A 23574-nucleotide genomic window follows, 5' to 3' on the forward strand; every position below is an offset into this window, starting at 1 on the left:
TTTTGGATTTTCTCTGTGAGACTATGGAAGTTGATGTTTGATAACACTATCATAGAAATCATTTATTGTGCCATAGGGTATTCACAGAGCAGTTCAGCTTCTAGTGCTCCTAGGGATCTGGAATTACAAGTCACCATAGCTATAACGGAGTACCTGCAAAATCCTTGGCCCATTTAACTATCAGGGTTCTTTCCATCCATCAATTATAATATAATACAGATAATTTCATAATTGTGTGAAGAAAAAGGAAGCTTTTGTTATCACCAGAGCCAATCTGACAAGGATAATTTTGTCTATGGCAGTTTTTTGCATCCAGTGTTAACCCATCATACAAGAATGCTGCCATTCTGATGGAAGTTCATACCTTGACTCCAATCTCCATTTTCAAGTGGTGCTTTGGTAACAAATTCACTCAAGAGTATGTGTATAACAATACTTGGCATGAAAAAACTACTGAAAAATAAGAAAAAGAGAATATAATGTGGAAGATTCAGAAGAAGATAAATAGTTCCTTAGAAAATAAATAGTTCTTATTTTTTATAAGAAACTTTAAAAACATGATGAACTGACATTATAAATAAATTGTAAGTATACACAGACTATGAAGCAGGAGAGATCCATAGATAATCAAATTTATGTGAAAAGGTAACTAGTTAAGTTTAAATGAGAAATGTAGAAACATGGAAAGATTGAAAAGAATTTGAAATGCAATATCTCATTTAAAATGCATGTGGGAAGCAACAAATAAAATAACACATTGTCAAAAATCTTATTAGTAGTTTAAGGCAGAGAAAAGAGACACATATTAAAATAATGAAAATATTAAAAGATAATTATGGACAGCAGAGCATACAGATGTATACTAAAGCAATACAGGTGTCCCTGAGGGGGGAAAAATATTTGAAAAAAGAAACATCTTAAAATCTCTAATAAATAGCCAATTATAAATATTTGTTTGAAATTGTTTTGTTTTAATCCCTAGTTTAAGTATATTGTGGCAAAATTATGAATTATGTATTTCTATGTTATTTTACTTTCAAGGTTCAATTTCCATCCTAAAATATGGGCAATTTGTGGAAATTTTAAGAGAAGTGAAAAGAGGGTAGTAAACAACCTTTATGCAGGGCTTGCAATGTGCTAGACATTGTTCTACATGCTTTACATGTATTGACATATTTAACTTCAAAACAACCTTAATCCTCAAAATAACCTACATATCAGATGAGGAAACTAAAGAAAAGAGATGATGAATTTGAATAAGTTCTACCCAGCTAATAAGTGGAGGAGGCTTGGGCTTCCATGTAGCCTCTTTATCATCAACATCCATCTTCCTAAATAGAATACACACAAGAAGCCACATAAGGGCATGAATTTTTCTGTTCTATCCCCCACGTATGAAGAGTGTCTGATACATGGTAAACACTCAATAAATTTTTAAATGAATACATACATATTTTTACTTCAGCCTCTTTAATCATATTTTAAACAATACTATTTGCCTAGTCAGTTATAAATGTTAAAACATTTAAAAATTGTACCCCTGACATATTCTCTATAACCTTGAACATATTTTATTTTGCATATTTGGTCCTCTGTTGACAAAAGCTAAAAATTTGCGACTATGAATTGTTCCACAAATTACTCCCTTCCTCAAAGAGACTGCTGTCTCAAAATTTAATTTTAGAAATATAAATTGCCTCTTGGCTTTCATTTAACTTTATCCTAATTTATCTTAGTTCATGTTTACTTAGTTCATGTCAACTCTTTTTTCTCATTTTCTTGCACAAGAGATACATTGCTGGACTTTGATTTTTAAGCTTAATCATATAGCCTTCGATTTCACCATGAGTCCTAACTAATGTACATTATTTGTCATATTGGTATATTTCAAAACATTTATTCATGACTATCGTTTTCAAGGTATTTTTACTATTTGCTGTTGTTTCCTTTTTTACTTTCAACATGAGTTTTAATTTTAATAATAGTTACCTTAAAACAAAAAATACAAATAAGGACTTTTCTATAATTACCATAGTTAAAAAGTATAGTTGCTTGATTTTTTCCCAAAAGGAATTTAGTATAAATGAACTATTCTATTTCTCATTATCTAATTCCTATCTTTGTTAGAGTATTTAGGTTATATCTTGAAAGATTAATATTATGTTTGTTTTCTGTCCAGAAATTCATAATCATAAATCTTTTCTTTTAGGCATCTATATTGCTCTAGAGGTATGTATCTACTATAGAAGGGCTTCAGAATGAAAGTCAATATTTACACACACATACACACACACACACACACACACACACACACTTTGAAACTGGGTCATGACACTGAATTTCTGAGTCCATTACAAAAGAAGCCTACCACAAGTCAAAAGAGTCACCACAAAAGCAACAAGTTTATGCTAAATTAAAGGTTAGAAAAAATATATAAGGAGGAGGACAGTTCCTTGTCTCTGCTCAGAGAAGACCTGGTGAAAGTCAGTTACTTTGGGAGTGAGAAAAGACTATTACCACATGACTCTGAAGAAAGATAAAGGTTAAAGACCCAGGGCCAATCTGTAGAGGTCTGAAACAGGAAAATAATTTTTCAAGGAATTTCCCTCTAATTTATAAATATGACTTCATTTTCATGTTTGCCTACTTTTTTACTCTTCTATAATTGTTTATATCGTCTTTGTACACAGTATCCTTACTTTCTCCCTCACTTTCAACTTCTTTTTTCCCTTTGCAGTTGTCAACTTAAAAAAAGTTTGTCTTGACTGAATAAAATGGCTCTAAAATTGTCATGTAGAGTCAGATATAAAAGACTTCAGAAATGAAACAAGCAGTAACAAATTGAATAAAACCACGAGGTGAAGAAAAGTATTTGCGAGCTATGTTCTAATAGAAAATATTGGGTTGGCCAAAATGTTCGTTCGGGTTTTTCTGTAAGATTGTACAGAAAAACCCAAAGGACCGTTTTGGCCAACCCAATATCATCCACCCAGATCAAGCATTAAAAGATAAAAGGAATTAAAAAATTGTCGGTTCAAAAATGATAGTTGGTTAAGGTTAAAACTTGAAATATATCCATGGAATACAGGACATTGGATTTTCAAAGTCAATGAAAGGCTTGGGACTATGGTCCAACATGAACATAACAGATGAAGCTGAAGTTTAAGAAGCAGTTCAAGTGTTCAGTAGTGTCATGAGCAGAATATTTCTGCAAGTATTTAGCATCTGGCTTCCAATTTGTAGACAGAAATTTCATCTCATTCATGCACAGTCTTTTGATTCACTTAATGTTATGCAAATGATCTACACCTCAGAAATATATATATACTAAAGTATGTAATAAAGAGGTAGCATATAATAAGATAAATAATAACCACATACATATATGTCCATTCCATAATATTAATTATATTCAGTTATGTTTAGGAACAGAGTGTATAATTATTAAGAAATGTAAGTTTTTATATTTTAAACATCTCTAATATTTTAAAAAATATTATTTACATTAAATTTTATGTCGTAGCAACTTTACATTTTTCCATTTTAAATTCATAATAAAGTTTAGACAAGAGGTTTTAATTTGAAGTATATAACAGAATGTGATTTAATTTTAAACATTTTGACACTAATTAAGAAAACAATTTACTACATGTATATACTTTTAGTAAATATATGTGACTATCCTGTTTGTGAGAAATGTATATATTGCCATGTCAGAATGTTAACTGCTTGAAATAATCAAATATATTGAATTTACAATTATAGTTAACAACAGTTTGTCATTTATCACTTCATTTTGCTTACTCACAAACATCATTAAAATGATTGTCTTCTTTCTCACAACTTATTTCTTAAAAATTTCCCTCTTTTGTTCCCATCCTAAAATGTTCTCTTCCTCCTCATTGTAAAACTTTCCTCATTTGGCTTCTTGGTATGATACTTGTTTGTTTTTTCTCCTAGACTTGTAACCTTTAAACTCTGGTGTACTCCAGTACAGAATTTTCCTCTTTTCTATTTATGCTTATTCCTTGACAATCTCTGTGTGGTCTAAGGCCAGGTTTCTAATCTTTTTGTGCCCTTGTTTCCCATTTGTGAATTGGGACAATACCAAGCTTATAGAATTATGTGGACTAAGGGAATTAATACACATTTAGAAAAAACTGCTTACAATATGTTCTAAAAATGCTTAGGTTTGCTTACTATGAGACATATATATGTTATGTTATTATTAGTAATGACTCATTAGTCATCTAGCCTCATGGCTTTAAATACTTTTTATAGATCGATCACTCCCAGCTTGTACTTGTACTTCCAGCTCAGACCTTCCCCCAAATCCAGACTAATATACGTAACTTCATTGTCAATATTTCCATTTGGGTGTCCTCTTAGTCTACTCAGGCTACTATAACAAAATACCACAAACTTGGCAATTTATAAACAATAGAAATTTATTTCTCATAGTTATGGAGGCTGAAAGTCTATTGAGACTTACCATCTATTCATATTTAAATGTTTTCATGTGTTGCAGGACTGACTTTTGTGACTGACTCACTGTAATAATTTTGGTTTTTTAGTATCTTTTAATCCGGAATAGCTTCCTCCATTCCCTTACCCCTCCTCACCACACAGAACTTTTTATAAAATAATGTCCTCGTCACCACAAAAAGCCAATATTAAAGGGAAAAATGTGATATATTTCCCCTGAAATTCTGGATCAGGGAATCCAAATTGGAGGTAATATTGCTATGAGAGTCTGGAATTCCATTTTTTTAATTCTTAATGTTTTCTACATTAGTAAGATGGAATCACATTAATATAAATGTGATGTGTCCAATGTAATGATAAAACCATAGAAATGCCTTTTCAAATGTGTAATAGGCTGCTAAACTCCGTGACTGTATACCACTGTTTTAAATTCTATATAGTACTACAAATTCTTCTATTTAATGTATTTTCTTCATACCTTTACACCTTAGAAGTAGTGTAACTTTCCATTTTTTTTTATGAAAACCCACATGAATATAAGTCATGCTAGATGATAGATAAGGGGTGTTCACATCTAGGAATAGACTATTTAGGCATCCCTAAGTTCTTCAACCATTCTTTCAAATTTTATCCTAAAATTATTATAAATATAGTACATAGCAGGCAAATAGTCACTTATCATTTTAAAGGTAGATGGATTTTTCAGAACATTAGTTTAACCTCCTTATTTTAGTCACTCTATATTGAAAACATGTAAAACATTCCCAGAAAATCAGTTTTATTCTACAGTTGGTAATACTCTTCATATTTATTGAAAATGACATATGCATTTTAAAAAATCTATCCCTCTCACTGCTATTATTCAACAGAGTTTTGGAAGTTTTAGCCACAGCAATCAGAGAAGAAAAAGAAATAAAAGGAATCCAAATCGGAAAAGAAAAAGTAATACTGTCACTGCTTGCAGATGACATGATACTATACATAGAGAATCCTAAAGATGTTACCAGAAAACTACTAGAGCTAATCAATGAATTTGGTAAAGTAGCAGGATACCAAATTAATGCACAGAAATCTCTTGCATTCCTATACACTAATGATGAAAAATCTGAAAGAGAAATTAAGGAACACTCCCATTTACCATTGCTACAAAAAGATTAAAGTACCCAGGAATAAACCTACCTAAGGAGACAAAAGACCTGCATGAAGAAAACTATAAGACACTGATGAAAGAAATTAAAGATGATACAAACAGATGGAGAGATATACCCTGTTCTTGGATTGGAAAAATCAACATTGTGAAAATGACTATACTACCCAAAGCAATCTACAGATTCAATGCCATCCCTATCAAACTACCAATGGCATTTTTCATAGAACTAGAACAAAATATTTCACAATTTGTATGGAAACACAAAAGACCCCGAATAGCCAAAGCAATCTTGAGCAAGAAAAATGGAGCTGGACGAATCAGGCTCCCAGACTTCAGACTACACTACAACGCTAGAGTAAGCAAGACAGTATGGTACTGGTACAAAAACAGAAATATAGATCAATGGAACAAGATAGAAAGCCTAGATATAAACCCACACACATATGGTCACCTATCTTTGATAAAGGAGGCAAGAATATAAAATAGAGAAAAGACAGCCTCTTCAATAAGTGGTGCTGGGAAAACTGGACAGCTACATGTAAAAGAATGAAACTAGAACACTTCCTAACACCATACAAAAAAAATATACTCAAAATGGATTAAAGCCTTAAATGTAAGGCCAGACACTATAAAACTTTTAGAGGAAAACATAGGGAGAACAGGCTATGACATAAAACACAGCAAGATCTTTTTTGACCCACCTCCTAGAGAAATGGAAATAAAAACAAAAATAAACAAATGGGACCTAATGAAACTTAGATGTATTTGCACAGCAAAGGAAAACATAAATAGACGAAAAGACAACACTCAGAATGGGAGAAAATATTTGCAAATGAAGCAACTGACAAAGGATTAATCTCCAAAATATACAAGCAGCTCATGCAGCTCAATATCAAAAAAACAAACAACCCAATCCAAAAATGGGCAGAAGACCTAAATAGATATTTCTCCAAAGAAGATATACAGATTGCCAAAAAACATATGAAAGGATGCTCAACATCACTAATCATTAGAGAAATGCAAATCAAAACTACAATGAGGTATCACCTCACACCAGTCAGAATGGCCATCATCAAAAAATCTACAAACAATAAATGCTGGAGAGGGTGTGGAGAAAAGGAACCCTCTTGCACTGTTGGTGGGAATGTAAATTGATAGAGCCACTGTGGAGAACAGTATGGAGGTTCCTTAAAAAACTACAAATAGAACTACCATATGACCCAGCAATCCCACTACTGGGCATACACCCTGAGAAAACCATAATTCAAAAAGAGTCATGTACCACAATGTTCATTGCAGCACTATTTACAATAGCCAGGACATGGAAGCAACCTAAGTGTCCGTTGACAGATGAATGGATAAAGAAGATGTGGTCCATATATACAATGGAATATTACTCAGCCACAAAAGGAAAGAAAATTGAGTTATTTGTAGTGAGGTGGATGGACCTAGAGTCTGTCATACAGAGTGAAGTCATAAAGAGAAAAACAAATACCATATGTTACCACATATTTATGGAATTAAAAAAAAAAGTGATTCTGAAGAACCTAGGGGGAGGACAGGAATAAACACGCAAACGTAGAGAATGGATTTGAGGACATGGGGAGGGGAAGGGTATGCTGGGACGAAGTGAGAGAGTGGCTTGGACGTACATACACTACCTAATGTAAAATAGATAGCTAGTGGGAAGCAGCCAAATAGCACAGGGAGATCAACTCGGTACTTTGTGACCACCTCGAGGGGTGGGATAGGGAGGGTGGGAGGGAGACACAAGAGGGAGGGGATATGGTGATATATGTATACGTATAACTGATTCACCTTGTGATACAGCAGAAACTAACACACCATTGTAAAGCAATTATACTCCAATAAAGATTTAAAAAAACTTTTTTTAAATCTATCAATGTGAACATGGTGGTTTATTTTTTCCCCTCATAGAGAAAAACATATAGAATACCTGAAGCATTTTGCCTTATGCATATCCCTAGAGATACAGATGAATTTGAGAAGAATATAAATGATAAGGGAGAAACAAATAAATACATTTTTCTGAATTAAAGTAGGAGAAATACAACAAATGTCTCTATATCACATAGACTTTATGTTTCTGAATAACTCATGTTCCAGAATAATTCTGCAGATATTCAAGAAACTTGTTTATCTATTTGGTCACTCACTTATATTTTAAAAGCAATATAATCCTAGTGTTTTTAGATTGCTTACATTTAGAATTTCTCAGCATTTCCACATGCTTTCTGAATGAGAAACTTTTAATTCCAAAGATTGTTGACAGAACTGACTCAAGCACATTGGCTCATGCACGATATGTTGTCCCTTCTTTGGAACTGTACATATTGTTTTTCTTCCTCTTGTGGATGTTTATTTGAAGGATGAGTAGGTCACTCTTAGCAGGAGAGCTATTCACGTGACTGCCAGATACTGAAGACATATGAGTCAGTTCCACACAGACTACAAATTATACATGCTGGATAAATCTATATTCATATTTGCACTTGACCTAAGCTTCAACTTTAAAAATAGATTTAACAGAAATTATACGGAAATTCAAAAATTGTTTGGCTAGGAAGCAAACAAGTTATGCAACACAATTTTATAAAGGAATGTTCCCTCTGCTGAAAGAGATCACATTAGCAGTGAAATACTATATGTCAGCCTGAACTGAAGCCCAAACCCAAGAACATATTGTACACAAAACTTCTGAAATCTATTTATCTGCTGTGTGATTGATAGCTACTACTGCAGTTTGGAGACCTCAGGACGGGATTGCCTTTCCATCCTTTGTCATTATAGAATATTCTTTGAATGTAGAGTTATAGCCCTTTCAGCGCCAGGGCTATTTCAGGAAAATAGCCCAGGTTTCTGGTGCTAGTTAGCATATAAGAACCTGGGCTCAATAGGCAAGGAGCTGGTTTCAAATCCTAGCTCAGCCACTAACTTGATCACATGTAGAAATTATAACAACTGCATTAGTTTCCTCATTTGTTAAACATGGCTAATAATGACCCTACTTCACAGGGCAGAGTTCAGGTGTGCCTTATGTGACATAATCTTTTAAAAGACTGTCTGTTATATACCTACTTAAGATATGCTTGCTGTGTTTTTAATTAGGTCTCTTTAATGTACTGTTGCACAATAAGCCTATAGTGTACAGATTGTGATTTTTGCAAAATTTTATTATGCATTCCAAGATCTCAGAAATATTTGTCCTGCCTCTTTTCCCTGTATATACAATTTTTTAAAAATTAACCTGCTTTTAACAGGGAGCTGCATCAAATCAAAAGAAAAAAACAACTAAATCTGCAGCAAACACAGATAGAATTTTGAATTCTACATCAGATCTGAATTCCTTCTTCCTTGTTGGAGCAATGGGAGTTGCTAGAGTAGGCACTGAAAATGTCTCAATTTGGAATTACCACTTTGTGTTTTTTTTAACAAGAAGACTTCACTATTCTCTTCTGAAATCTTAGATTTCAGAGGATAAGCTAATTTGAGCATCAGAAAGATTTGTAGGAGAATGGTTGAATTTGGAGATTATACATATGTTTCTTATGAATTATTAATAGTAACCAATATTTTAAAGAATTGCACATATTGATTCTCACAGCAGTCTTATGAATTATTATTGTTCTAGTTTCACAGATGAAAAAAAAGATAATAGTTTAAGGATCTTTTCAGGTTTTCATAGGTAGTAGGTGAAATATTCAGAATTAAAACACAGATGTGACAAACTGACCAAACAATACTGTTTCGTGGTTTAAAAAAAAAATGTTTTAATCAAAATGCAGAGCCTGACTTTTCTCTATGCATTTCTATAGGCACTTCTGGGCAGGCAGTAAGGCTGTTTACTAATTCTCTCTTTTCTATAATGCTATTAAATAACCAGAAAACTTACCCAAATGTCTGCATATTCCAGTAAAGACGTTTGGCTTAACATATGGCATTCAGATACTATCTTCTGAACTATCCCCTAGAGATATGGAGGCCAGTGCCCTTGAAGAGATAGGACTTTCTGATGTCAGTAATAAGAAAAGACCAAAAACAAACAAAAAACCTACATCACAGATCATCTTTCCCAGAACTTTCTGTTCCTGAGTGTCGACAGTGAGGATACTCATAGTTAGCAGAGGGGAGATGGGGGTGGCTACACAGGGAGGGACCTTGTAGGGGACATCAAACTGTTCTAGAACAAAATAAATATTTTTAGTCAGATTATCTAGTTATATGCTATTTCTGTCTGTTATCTAGTAGAAGTACTGTCTAGCCCTATCATGTTTCTTTCTGTTATCTAAGTTCTTTTGTTTAAATATAAGAAACCAGTTTCAGCTGGGCTATAGAAAGACTTTTTTTTTTTTATGCCATTAGTTCATGCTTAGGTTCATAAAAGTGGCAAATAATTCCCTGCATAACCAAAAGTGGAAAATCTGAAGTTGACTTTCAAAATAAATTACAAATAACTTCAATTGTGTCAAAAGGCATATAGAATGAAATAATCAACACCTGTGTAACCACTCCTCAGTTTATGAAACAAGACATTACAAATGGCTATGAAAACCTCAGTGTCTGCCACTCTGTCACCCCATTTCCCCATTACCAGGATACCATTACACTGAATTTGATATTTATTATTTTTACACACATATTTTTTAACCTTACTGCAGGTACTTATTTTTTTAAACAAGGTACTTTTTTTTCTGCTAGATTGCATAATTTTAAACTTTATACAAATAATATTATTCTCTTCATATCCTTCTACCTTTTTCACTCAAATTTACGTTTTTGAGATTTACCCATGTTGATACAAGTAACTCTAGTTCATTCATTGTCTGTTATATAACACTGTAAGGATACAAAATCTATTCCTTCTTCAGTGAGCATTTAGATATCTTCCAATTTCTTGCTTCACAAATGTTGCTGCTTTGAACATTTTACACATCTCAATATGCATAAGATCTTGAGTATTTATGAGTGGGATGGAAGGGGTATTACTATCTTCAAATGTGCTAGCTATTCATTAAACTTGTCTTTCCAAGTGATTACAGTATTTAACATTCTCATTAATAAGAAAACTTTTCAGTATTAATTTCATGAGTATGAAAATTGTCTCTTTGTTATTGTAGTTTGTATTTTCCTGATTATTATTGAAATTTCATTTCATATTTTTATTGTTTTTCATGTTTACTTGCTTGAACTGTCCTTTAATGTTATTTGCTTACCTTGCTATTTATAGACTGGATAGTTTGCTTAATGATTTTAAAGTGTCTCTGATGTAATCTCTACTAGACCCTTAAGAGTTACATACATTGCAAGTACCTTACCCCCCTGTAACTCATAGTTGTTTTTTTCTTTTGTTGCATAAGCATTTTAAATTTTAATACAGTCAAGCATCATATTATGTTGTTCACAAATATCTTTACCAATGGCCATAACAAGATTTTTTTATACTTGCACATTGATCTTTATGTGTTGGGTAAATTGGGAGTTCAAATTTATTTTATTTTTCATAGAGGACCATTTGTTTAGATTTTTAAAATCATTTCCTCACTTCTCTCATGTCATTTTTTCATAGCTAATAAGTCTGTGTCTAGGCTTATTTAGTTCCATTGGTCTCTTTATCTATCTGTGAGCCAACCAATGTCTTGCTTCTATTGTCTGTGTTAGAAATACTCTGAAATTGGCACTTTTTTTTTTTTTTTAATTTTTGGTGAAACATCTACAGAACTATCAGGGGCAATTTTTCTTCCCTTCTTCCTTTTCTCCTCTCTCTCTCTCTCTCTCTCTCTCCGTCTTTCTGTAGATTCATGTACTGATTCAATTCCTTCAATATACTTGTAGGTATATGGATGTTTGTTAATTCTCCTTAAGCCAGGTTTACTCAGTTATATTTTACTAAGAAACAGTCTATTTTGTCATATTTCCATAATTTTCCTAAAGTAAGTTAATATATGCATTTTCTAGTTTCTTAGTCTCTAATTATAGCTTTGTCTCCTTTTTAATTTCTAATATTTTTGTTATTTCTACATACACTCTCATTTTCTTGATTCATCTCACCAGGGTTTTATCAATTTTATGAGCCTTATCAATTCAATCACTGGCTTTTTTAAACCCTCTGTTGCATCTTTGTTTGTCTTATCTAATTAATTTCTGCTCTATACTATTACATGTTATAACATTTTTGTGGATTATTCTATAATCTCTTTTTTTCAAACTTTTAAATGAGGTATTTGTTCATTTTTTTCTTCTTAAATTTAAACATTCAATGCCATAAATGACATTCAATTTATTTCTCCTAGATCCTGTTGGTTGAGCTCTGCACCATTGTCATTAATATTTATACCTAAGTATTTTCTAATTTCCACTATGATTCCTTCTTTGATCTATGATTCATTCAAGAGGATACATTTACTGCATTTTCATTAAGTTATTTTTACTTATATCTTAATTACACTGTTGTCAGATAAAACACTCTTCACAATAATTATTCTCTAAAGTTTGAAACATGGCTTATGGGCTAGCATATGTTAAATTATTTTAAAATTCCATGTGCTCTTGAGAAGCATGTGGATTTCTAAATTGCTAGATTCAGGATCCTATACATAGCCCTTAAGTCAAGCTTATTACTAATGTTATTTAAGGCATCTGTATCCTCAAGAGACATGATCAACCTGTTACTTGAAGAGGGGTGTTAAAATCTCCCACAATATTGGTGAATTTCAAAACACTCAGTGGTTATATTCATTTTTGTTTTATATGTGTTTAAGGCTATGTTATTTTGTAATGACAAATTTAAAATTGTTTCTTCCCAATGAATTATATTGTTTAATGTATGCAGTAACCTTTATTTTATAGTTTTGCCACCTAGTCTATTTTTTCTTTTGTTTAATCTTTTGATCTTTCTTTTGTTTAATATTATTTGCTATTTATTAATATTGTTATTATATTGTGATATATAATGTATATCATATATATATATTATTTTCTCAGACTTTCTGTGCTTATATATTTTAGGTGTATTTCATGTAAAAAACAGATTTTTAAAACTTGTATCTACAATTTTCCTTTAACAGGCAAATTAAGTCCACATGCACTTCCTATAATTATTGACATATTTGTATTTTTGCTAATATCTTTTTTGGTTCTTGCTTTTTACTCTGCACTTCCATATTCTTTCCCATATCTCATTGCATTTCTTCCTCATTTGGGGCTTATCATTCTTCTCCCTCTAGTACTTTGGACATCATATTTTATATTTCAATTATTTTAACTGTTATCAATTATTAAATGTTCATATTATTTTAGCAAAGTTTACAGTTAATATATTTTTATACTTTTCTTTCAAATAATTCTAGAACATTAGAAATTCTTAACTTCAATTAACTGTCATTTGACTTGCATTCTACTATAAGCCAATATTTTAGTTCCACCTTATTTTTACCTACAAAAGTGACCATTTTGATTTTTGTTTTATTCAGTCAAACTTTGTTTAGTTTTACTCATATGTTTACAGTTTTGCTGTTGTTGTTAACTGATCATGTTACATCATAGTCCTTCTTCTGGCTTTAATTTCTTCCATCCAAAATACACACTTCGGAAATTCCTACATAAGGGTCTTTTAGTAATAAATCTGTTTTTGTTTGCCTAAAAATGTTTTTATTTTGGCTACATTCTTAAATTATTTTGTGCATGATTATGAAATACTATGTTGACAGATATTTCTGTGTTATCACTTTCAGTATACTATTTTACACTCTGGCTATTACGTACTGTTGTCATTTTAAAAATATGCTGTCAGTCTAAAAAATGTGTGTGGAGGGGCTGGCCATATTCAAATATTGCTTTTGTCTTTCTGAGTTCTATAGATTTACTAAAATTTATCTAAATTTGCATTTTACACAATTTATTTATTGGCTTAAAATATTCTGTGAATGTATATAAATTCAAACCCCAGATCTGCATGAAGATATGCTTCTTGTGCTTAAAAATATGAGTTATACCTATTTTTACCCCACTCAGAATTTAGGCCATAACAGATAATTCCTTGTTGTCTTACTTTGGCTTTTTTTTCTTCTATTCCACTATTGAATTAAGGGACTCACATATTGCTATTTTACATAGAAGACTCAATTACAGCACTCCAGCCTGCCTGGTCTCTTTCTATGCATTTCTTAATACTCAAACTTTTCTGTTACCAAGACTGGCAAATGTAGTACCTGACTACCCACTTTATTTTCTATTCGCTTTTATTTTTGATTCCTAAAAGGTTATTTACCCATGATTTCTAGGTGTTTCTTAGTGAGGTGTTTTTCAGGTTATCCATTTTACTATATATGTCTGCGATATAAATTGCAGGTAATTAGTATCGTCTGCATTTGATGTTTATGAAGGTAGCTTGCAAGTGTCTTACTCAGCTCATTTTGGGGTATTGAATTTAGTATTTACAGTGCTTTTATACAGTTTCTTTCTCTTCTCTAACACTTCTACCCAACGCCACCTCAAAAAAAATTTTTTAAAGAAAATAAAGAAAAAAACATATAAAATGATTTTAAAGGAGGTGAAATGGTAAAAAAGAAATATTTAGAAAACACTGAGTGTCTAGCATATGTGCCACCTACACAATGGAGCTTATTAAATACTACTGAATAACTACAGACTAAACCAATTTGTCAATCAGTAAATTAAATTGAATTTCATACTGTAAGAGATGGATTTATTCTAAGATTTATATGATGAGGGAGCTATAATCTGTGAATAAGAAGATATGTTCTCACATTAACATAAGTTCTTAAAATATGTATTCTGACTGACTAAATTGGCTTTATGATTCCAAAATTTATAGTACAATTTTAAGCCTAAATAGTATTTTGGTTTTTAAAAAGTAAAAAAAACACAACAACTTGATATTGTAATTTAAAAATAACTATAAATAGATTATAAAACATACTTAAAGCTCTTCAATTTTTCCTGTTTACTGAATAACCTTATTTAATTATCTACCATAAGCACATTTGGATATGCAGGTTTTGAATGAAAAGCAAATGATTTAGAACCTATTTTTGCCATTGAAATCATATTTTTGTCATTTTCATGGTTCATTTTTTAAAGAATAAAGGAGACACCAAAATTTGCAGGTCTTAGTCATAAGTTATGGGACTGGGCAAACACTAGCATGAAGAATATTTTAGAATAGTAAGGATAATGTCCATTCTTATAATGAGGTCAAAATTTTTTATTTTCTGCAAAGAAACTCATATACATATAATTAAAATCTCAGATCAATGATAATTATATTATATAAGATAATATATATCCTATTACACTGGTATAGAATTTAGTAACCTGGAGAGATGGTGACAGTTTTGAGTTTCTACAAATTCTCCTACAAATGACTGAACAACTCAGATAGCAAAACCAAAATATCCATAGACAATAACAATAACAAAACGAGTGGCACAGTATATAAGAATGGGAAAAAACCCAGGAAGATCACGAAGACCTTTGTGGTATCAGCTTCTTTACAGGACAAAGTGGAAGGTAGAAAAAGATGTTTCTAGTGCCTTGAGAGCTAGAAGACCCATACATCATTCAAAGGTACTCACTGGATGATTTAGTAAGCCAATCTCAGAAGAAGGTTAAATGGGATTTGCCAGGTTCAATTTGAAGTTGAATGCAAGAAAGAAGTGCAAGTGAGTGCACGTCAAGTTTATGTTGTTGATGCTTTTAGGTTCTATGAACTCACACAACTAACCAAATAAAGTTTCCTTCAGGGATAGACATACTGTGAAGAATCTCTTAATGTAGAAACCATATTGACAAGACTAGAAATAACCCAAATGTCCATCTATAGGCACTGGTTGAATAAAATATGTTTCGTTCACATGATGGAGAATTATGCAGCTATACAGAGTGTAAAGAATAGCTATATAGACTACGACTAACTCTTCAGGGTACAAATTATGTGAAAACTCAAGAAAGAGACAATGTATACAGTTTGGTAATTCTTATCTAAGAAAGTTATAGATAGAATTAAACATGTTTGTATTCTCTTATTTTTTAAAAAAACATACAGTGAAAGATACTGTTATTTATGTGGGAGAGGAGAGTGTAGGATGCGTCAGGGGCAATATCTAGACTTTTCTGCTAGATCTTGGGTTTTAGATTTCATGCTGGAATCATGTAAATTTTTTACATAACAAATGAACTGAAATTTGCATTGAGTTGACAGCTTAGATAAGCAGAAAGAAATTATGCCAAGTGACCTAAAAACATTGTAATTTGACTGTAATGCCAATAAGGAAATATAAATTAGGAGTAAAAAAGAACTGTAAAAATACCCTAGAATTATGTTCAGTAAAAACATATTTGGGGTCATAATTTTGGTATTGTTATTCATAAACTATTATATGTATACAATATATAAACTAAGGTATTACTTAAAGTCTTTAAGAACCAATATCTTTAACCAAAGAGAAAAGAAAAATAAATATAAAATAAAAGAGGCTAGGTAAGATGCTAAAATATTTTATTCGAATTGAAAATATCAGTATGAGTCAGTATGAGTGAGGCAATTTCTGTTAAAGAAACATTATCTCACTCTAACTGCTGAAAAGGCCAAAAAATAGGGAACGATTCAGTAACCATCAGGAACCGAGAGCAAAGGCTATGTCTCTATTGTCTACATACCACAGGAACCTGTGCTTTTTGGAGATTTGGCTAATTTCAGTTCTGCAACAGGAAGTGGAAAATATGAGCTTGGACTCCCTGTTTTATCATAAAACAATGAAGCCACCAAAAACTACTCCAGTCTTGTCAAAAATGCTCAATATCAACCTGAAGAGACTTGCATTGATAATACAGAAGACAGTTTGAACTCTAATAAGATTTTAACAGTAATGGATTGAAGAACATTAAGTATGTTACAATTTTTTATTTCAAAAATGATAGTACTAAAAAGCACAAACAAAAATCTTCTTTAGACATATGTGGAAGATGTTACAGAGCTTCCATTGTCCTGAAAACTGGTCAATGAAGGGAAAGAATCAAGCATAACCCTGCCTTCCCTTTAGGAGCTGTACCTCAGGTTAACCAAATAGACAATGAGGGGAATTCCCTCTCTACAGAAGGAACCCAGCTGATAAAAAGAGAAATGATAGATCAAGAATATCACCATTTTACAAACACCTGTTGGAAAAAAAAAAGATCTTGGCAAGTTTCCTCAATAGCCACTATAATCTCACAAAAATAGAAATGACCAGATCTCATGTGACTCTTGATGAAAGGACACACCAACACTTACAATGAATCTTTTCAAAAACCCTTCCCTGAATCAGATCAAACCTCCAGAGCTATCTACCAGTGTTCAGGAAATATAGAGACAGAGAAATGTTTTTGGTTTTGCTTTTGTTCTCCTTTAAGTGCCAGAAAAACTCAATCAACAAAAAACAGAACGTGAGAAATTATAAAACCAATACAGAATCCACTGCAGTTTATTCAAAACAATGTTTTGAAAGAAAACAAATAAGAGAGAAGGATAAATTACATATAAAAGACATTTAAGAACACATTTACTGAACACAATATTTGGATCCTAATTCATTGGAAAAAAATGAAATAATCAGGAAAATTTGAATATTGTCTATTGGAGACTTTTAAGGTAGGTATTGTTGGGTTGTTAGGGATTATAAATTAATCATGGATATCTGTTTCAAAGTATACTTATCTTTCGGAGAAGTTTATTGAAATAGTTATGAACTAAATGATATTATGTTTGGCATTTGTTTCCAAAGGGTAACGGTGAACATGAATAGAAACATAGGTGTATGAAAAAAGTGATGATGAATATGATAGCTGGGTAATGGCTTCTGTGGGTTCATTTTACCATTGTTTTTTCTTTGCATATGTTTGAAATTTTCCATTAAAAAAGCTAATCTGAAACCTTAGAAAGCCTCAACCCCTTCCAAAGAACATGTCACAATTATCTAACTTCATTTTCCTAGACTTCACATCTGTTTTCACTGCGTTATATCCCTAAGCCTAAGGATAGTCCAAAAGAAGTCATCAAGTTGATTGGTGATATGAACTGATCAAGTTTAAGAACCAAAATCAGAACTTAATCTTTATTGTAATGACTGTCTGTTGTTCCACTTAGAATGAGAGCTTGACAAGGGTAAAACCACATCTTATATTTATGATAACATCAAGGCTTACTACAGCATCTGGAACTTTCAGCTATTCAATCGGTGTTTTAAGTAAACAGGAAAATTCATTAACATATATGCACAATTATTTTCAAAAGGATGTTTTGATTAGTTTAACACACATTTTTTTATTATGATTAAACTGGAGACCCCTAATATTACCAGTCACTCTAACAGTTTTATATACTTCGAAGGATTCAAATTACAGAATTAACTGCACTCACAATTTGTTTTTGTTGTTTTAATAACATCAGATTTGTTTTGAGAGAAACTGTTTAACAACCTTGGCAACATATGTTGGTCAGCACTCAGTCTTCTCTGGAAAAATTGAAGAGTCCTCAGACAGTGTCTTATTTCCTTCTGATCAGTAAAACAATAAAATCTTTAACTATTTGATGAGATTGGGTAATGATTAAAAAATTCAAGATCTTATTATAAACTTGTGACTGAGAAGCTTAGGGGGCATTCATGACCAGTAAAAGTGAATACAATGCATTATGACATCAAAAAGAGTTGGGTTGTAATTATAACTAAGAAAACTGAACTCTAACAAAATGGAGAGTATTCTGTTTGAAGGAAAAATATTAACCAATCATAGGGGGTAAGCTGTATTCAGTCATGAAAAAGGGTTTGGGTCAATGTATCTACAGCACTGAGCAAATGAGAGAGAGCCCTAAAAATTAAAAGTGCCTATTTGACAGGTATATATATAAATATATATATAATATATATAAATATAAATCTGGGTTTCAGATTTAAATATAAATCTGGGTTTCATAATTCAGAATATAAATCTGGGTTTCATAATTCAATGACAGTGCTCAATATCAGCCAATAAAATGAGAGAGAGAGAGAGAGAGAAGAGAGAATATTTGCTGATAAGCTGACATAAGAATTCAGTTTCCCTCCACAGTTATTTTTTATTGTGATTAATAAATTGATAGTCCTCTTAAATATGTGTTTGATGAGTATGTCAGGACCTAAGGAATGAATAATTTCTGGGTAGTACACTGATAATAATCACATTTCTAAAACTGCCTTAGTAACCTCATCAAAACTCTGAGGGAGAGAGAGAGAGATTTTAACATTTCTAACGAGAGCTATCAAAAAAAAAAATCACAGTATGTGTTCTAGGGGTTAGTAAAGAGAGCAAAGAATCCTAATTTTATATTTTGACAAATAATTATCTTAATGGTAAACAATTATACCTTATAATTATGATTACTATGCCTTATTTTGTTTCTATTAATGTGTCTACATTATATTCATTCTTATTCCTGATATCAAAACCCTTGAATACAGTGAAGTCATGCTAGAATGCCCTGTTTAATGTTCCAAATAACCAATCATAATGATTTAATTTACAAAAATGGGAGCCATATTCCCTGAGCTCTAATTCTACCTCTATGGCTTACTAGCTTTGTGGCTTTGTTCAATAACCTCTGTCTTATTTTGACCATTTATAAATTGGACTTATTAATGAAACTTACTTCATAAATTGTCCATTGTTACTCTGTTATTTTTCCTTTTACATCTGTAGCACCCATCACCACCATTAATGATGCATTTAGGCTAACACACACACACACAAATTACTTTTAAGATTTTTCCTGCATATAAATTATTTCCTCATATAAATCTTTATCAATCATTATTGCCAAAAAGAATACGAATATTTTAAATATATTTTTCCAAAAGATTTTTTAATTTGTAAAGACCAAAATACTGGTAAAACTGTCTTGGGAAATTAGCTATCAAAATGCTGCCAGCTAAAGAAAAATATTTTATGGGAATTTTAAGGAAAAATATATTTTAAGGGAAATATTTTAAGGAAAATTTAATTCATCAAGTTTGTTATTCATGCTTATTGTATGAACCAGTCAGAAAATTTTTAGGGTAGATATCATTATTATTACCCTCATTTTGCAAATAAAAAACAGACTTTGAGAAGTGACTTGCCTAAGGTAGTCTAGTTAGTGGTAGCTGGGACTTGGGGCAGGTTTGATATTTGGTGGTCATCAGAGCCCTGTCCACCAAGTTGTCCACAACGTATCACAGAGCAATTCCAGAAGAAAAAGTGTAGTTATTAAAATGTACAGCCTATTAAAATGTACAGCCATTCATATGTTGAAGCCCTAAGCTCCAATGTGACTGTATTTGGAAACAGTGCATTTAGGATGTAATTAATATCAAATGAGGTCATAAATATGGTCCTCGATCTGGTAGGATTAGTGTCTTTATAAGAAAAGACACAACAGTTCCCTTGTTCCACCCACCCTGCAACTGCCTTTTGGGACACAGCAAGAAGATGCCCACTGCAAGCCATGAAGAGAAGCCTCATCAGGGTCTGAGGCTGCCAGAGCTGGATCTGGGACTTCTAGCCTACGGAACAGTGAGAAAATAAATTTCTGTTGTTTAAGCCACCCAGTCTGTGGTGTTTTGTTATGACAGCCTGAGCTAACTAATTCTGAGCTTTGTTCTCATTCTCAGAAGTATCAGCTGGATTTGTGTAAAATATGATGCAAATTTCACACGGAGGAGTTTTCTGTTTTCTGTCTTATATGTGTACTTTCTTTAATCTTGCATCTCCTTTCTTATGTTCCCTGAGCCTTGAATTATTTGTTTCTGGGTACAGTTTAACATAGGCTATTCCACAGGTCTGGGATTGTTCATTTTGCCAACCTTACATTTCCTAGCGACTATGGCTATGCTCTCCTTAAGTGTCAGTTCTTTGGAAAAGCCTTCTGTTTTTATCATTTGGACATAGTGCTTGGTGATAATAGAAAGCCTATGATTTTTTGTCTTTCCTCTGAACTAGAATTCAAATGATGGATATGCTAAACACAACTGTTGCTGTGTATAATGACATTCAGTATGTGGATGCTGCATCCAGATTCCATTTTAGGGCAGCCATCTGTCCGTTAGCTGGCAAAATATTGGAAGATTTATACCTTAATAAAACCACACGCATAAGTGCAACCTACACTCCTTCATGTGCCCTCCAAGAAGCTTCACATTCGCTAGTGAATTTTCTTTAGCTTTTTACTAACTTTAAGACTATTTGGTAGTGAGATTTTAGACCTGTTAAGCCTGAATACGAGGATTTTAGCATATTTCTCACTTGGTATGGTTTTCAGTAAATCTTCATAAATTGACATGAATATCATGAAATTTAAAAGATTAAGAAATAGTCTCTATTTTTCTAGGCCTATACAAACTAATATTTTTTATCACTGCAGAGCTTATAAAACCTTTTCCCTTCTTTTTAAATTTAATATCCAGAGCAACCTGTGGGATTGCTCAAGGTCACACAATCCATTAGCAAAGAAACCAGGACTCAAAAGAAAATGTCCTTTCTCCAAATACCGTGCCCTTTTCATCACCCCTCATAGTTACCTATTTATCTATGCACTGAATTATTGTACATTATTTTACTTAATTATAGCTATCAATAATAATGATAATTTACTGAACTCATTATACACTAGGAACTTTATTTATTGCTCTAAGTAAATTGCTCCATTTGATTGTTACAATATACTGATGATGTAGACATAATTTCTTAAAAATATAGTACATAAGAACTTATAAAAAACAATTGTCTACATACATACAGAAACTTATGCACTTTCTCCTTAAAGTATAAATAAATATTTTATGTGTGTGTGTGTGTGTGTGTGTGTGTGTGTGTGTGTGTGTGTGGTAGGGTCTACTAATACTTCTTCACCCCTAAATTCTTTACCTTCTTTAGTTAGGTTTTTTTCATATTTAAAAAATGTTATAATCTCAGAAGTCCTGTTTGTTTATTAGTTGGTTTTTATGCATTGTTAAGAGTCTGTTGTATTCTTTCAACCTACTACTAACTCTAATACGTATTTGACTTTCTTATTTGTTTTCCATAATATTGAAGTACAAAGATGTACATTCCTGTCTTTCATATGATAATCCATTTCAATCGATTAACCACTTCTCAAAATATTATTATAGAATGCCTACCATGTGCTAAGCACTGTTATGCACTGCTAAGCACTGTTATGAGCACCAGATTCATAGTGGAAACAAGACAGACAAACACCCCTTCCCTCATGGAGTGTATACCTTGGTGCAGGGGTCTATTCTCTTTATACATTTCTATTCTCTTGTCTTTGTATTAAAACTGGGATATATTTCTGTCAGTGTTCTGGAGGCTGATTTGGGGTATTTATACATGTATACGCTGCAGCAATGCTCCAGCTGGGGCCTGAGCCCCACTAGCACTGCCATAGTTTGGGTAGAGATGCCAAGCTCATGGCCCACAACAGGTCTACTGAATAGATCCCAACGTCATTTGCATTCACATTGAAATTTAAGGAGTGCTGCTTTATATGTATTCAGCAGAAACCATATTCACCTGAGATGTCTTTTCCTCTAGGTGCTCTTCCACTCCTTTGTGCTTCAAAAGCAAGAACATTTCCCTACAGATGCAGGTCCCATTTTGTCTTCAACTTGATCGCAACGTATTGTGAAATCAGAATCTCTCTGACACATGCAAAAAGTTAGCAACTGATGTAGTTTTTATTGAATGAATAAATGAATGATGAAACATTTTAAAATATATATTTTTAAGAAAATAATTTCAATTTAACATTTCTGAATTATACAATATATTGAAATAAGGAACAATATAGTCTGTGTCCATAAAAATATTTATCTATATACCAGTGGAGCCTGAAATATAATGTATGGTAGAGCTGAAAAAGTTAAGTATTTTCCTAATTTTAAAAAAATATATACATATGAAATATGTATGTACCTGTCCACTTGCATTTCTTGACATTGTTAAATAAAGGACAGACTTTTTCCAAACTGATAAATCACTACTTCTGCAGAAATTGCCACACAACCAAGAGAAATATATTCACAATTTGCCTTAATTTTCAAACTCCACATACCAAGCAAACAAAAAATTCACATATTTGCACTAACAGCTTTGTATCTATCTATTTTTAGGACAGATGGCTACTTCTTTCTCTCCACACTGCGGGGAAACTAAACTATCTTTGGAAAGTGTAGTGCACTAATCCTGCTCCATACTCAAGGATCCACACAGATAACTGTTGTGTATTAAGACAGCAGGCAGGAAACATTTTCTTCTTCAAAACACAGTGAATTACTTTGCTTAATTGTATATTTCTAACATACTACTACAAGACTATTTCAAATATTAAATTGTAAAAATGACCAATTTTTGAATTTCATTTTCTTTCCTTACATTTTCCCTCTGTGCATAAATCGCTTATTGTAATCAATATCCCAAAATTGAAAAAAATTGCAAAAAAATAGATGAGCAATATATACTCTGATTCTGCATCCACTTCCAAAAAACACTGCATTTTATATATTAAATAGGTGTGTCTAACAGCAATGCTTCTCTGATGATATAGCTTACTTTTTCTAAGGCATTATTCTGTAATTCTTTTAAGTGTAAAATCTCTTTTAAAATTTTTCATTTTGATATAAATTTAGACTTAGAGAAGATAGCGAAGAGAATACAGTCCTACATATCCTTCACCCAGTCCCACATTATCTACCCCTACTATGTACGTATTCCTGTCTCCTGGAATCTGTGACATTTTCTCCACCTTTCTTTGTTTTCCATGACCCGACATTTTTGAAAAGTACTCAGGTTTTAAAATAAAATGAACTTCAGTTTCATTTTGTCTGAAGTTTTCTCGTGCTTAGACTGAG

This window comes from Globicephala melas, chromosome 14, assembly GCF_963455315.2.
Source record: "Globicephala melas chromosome 14, mGloMel1.2, whole genome shotgun sequence".
Taxonomy (NCBI): Eukaryota; Metazoa; Chordata; class Mammalia; order Artiodactyla; family Delphinidae; genus Globicephala; species Globicephala melas.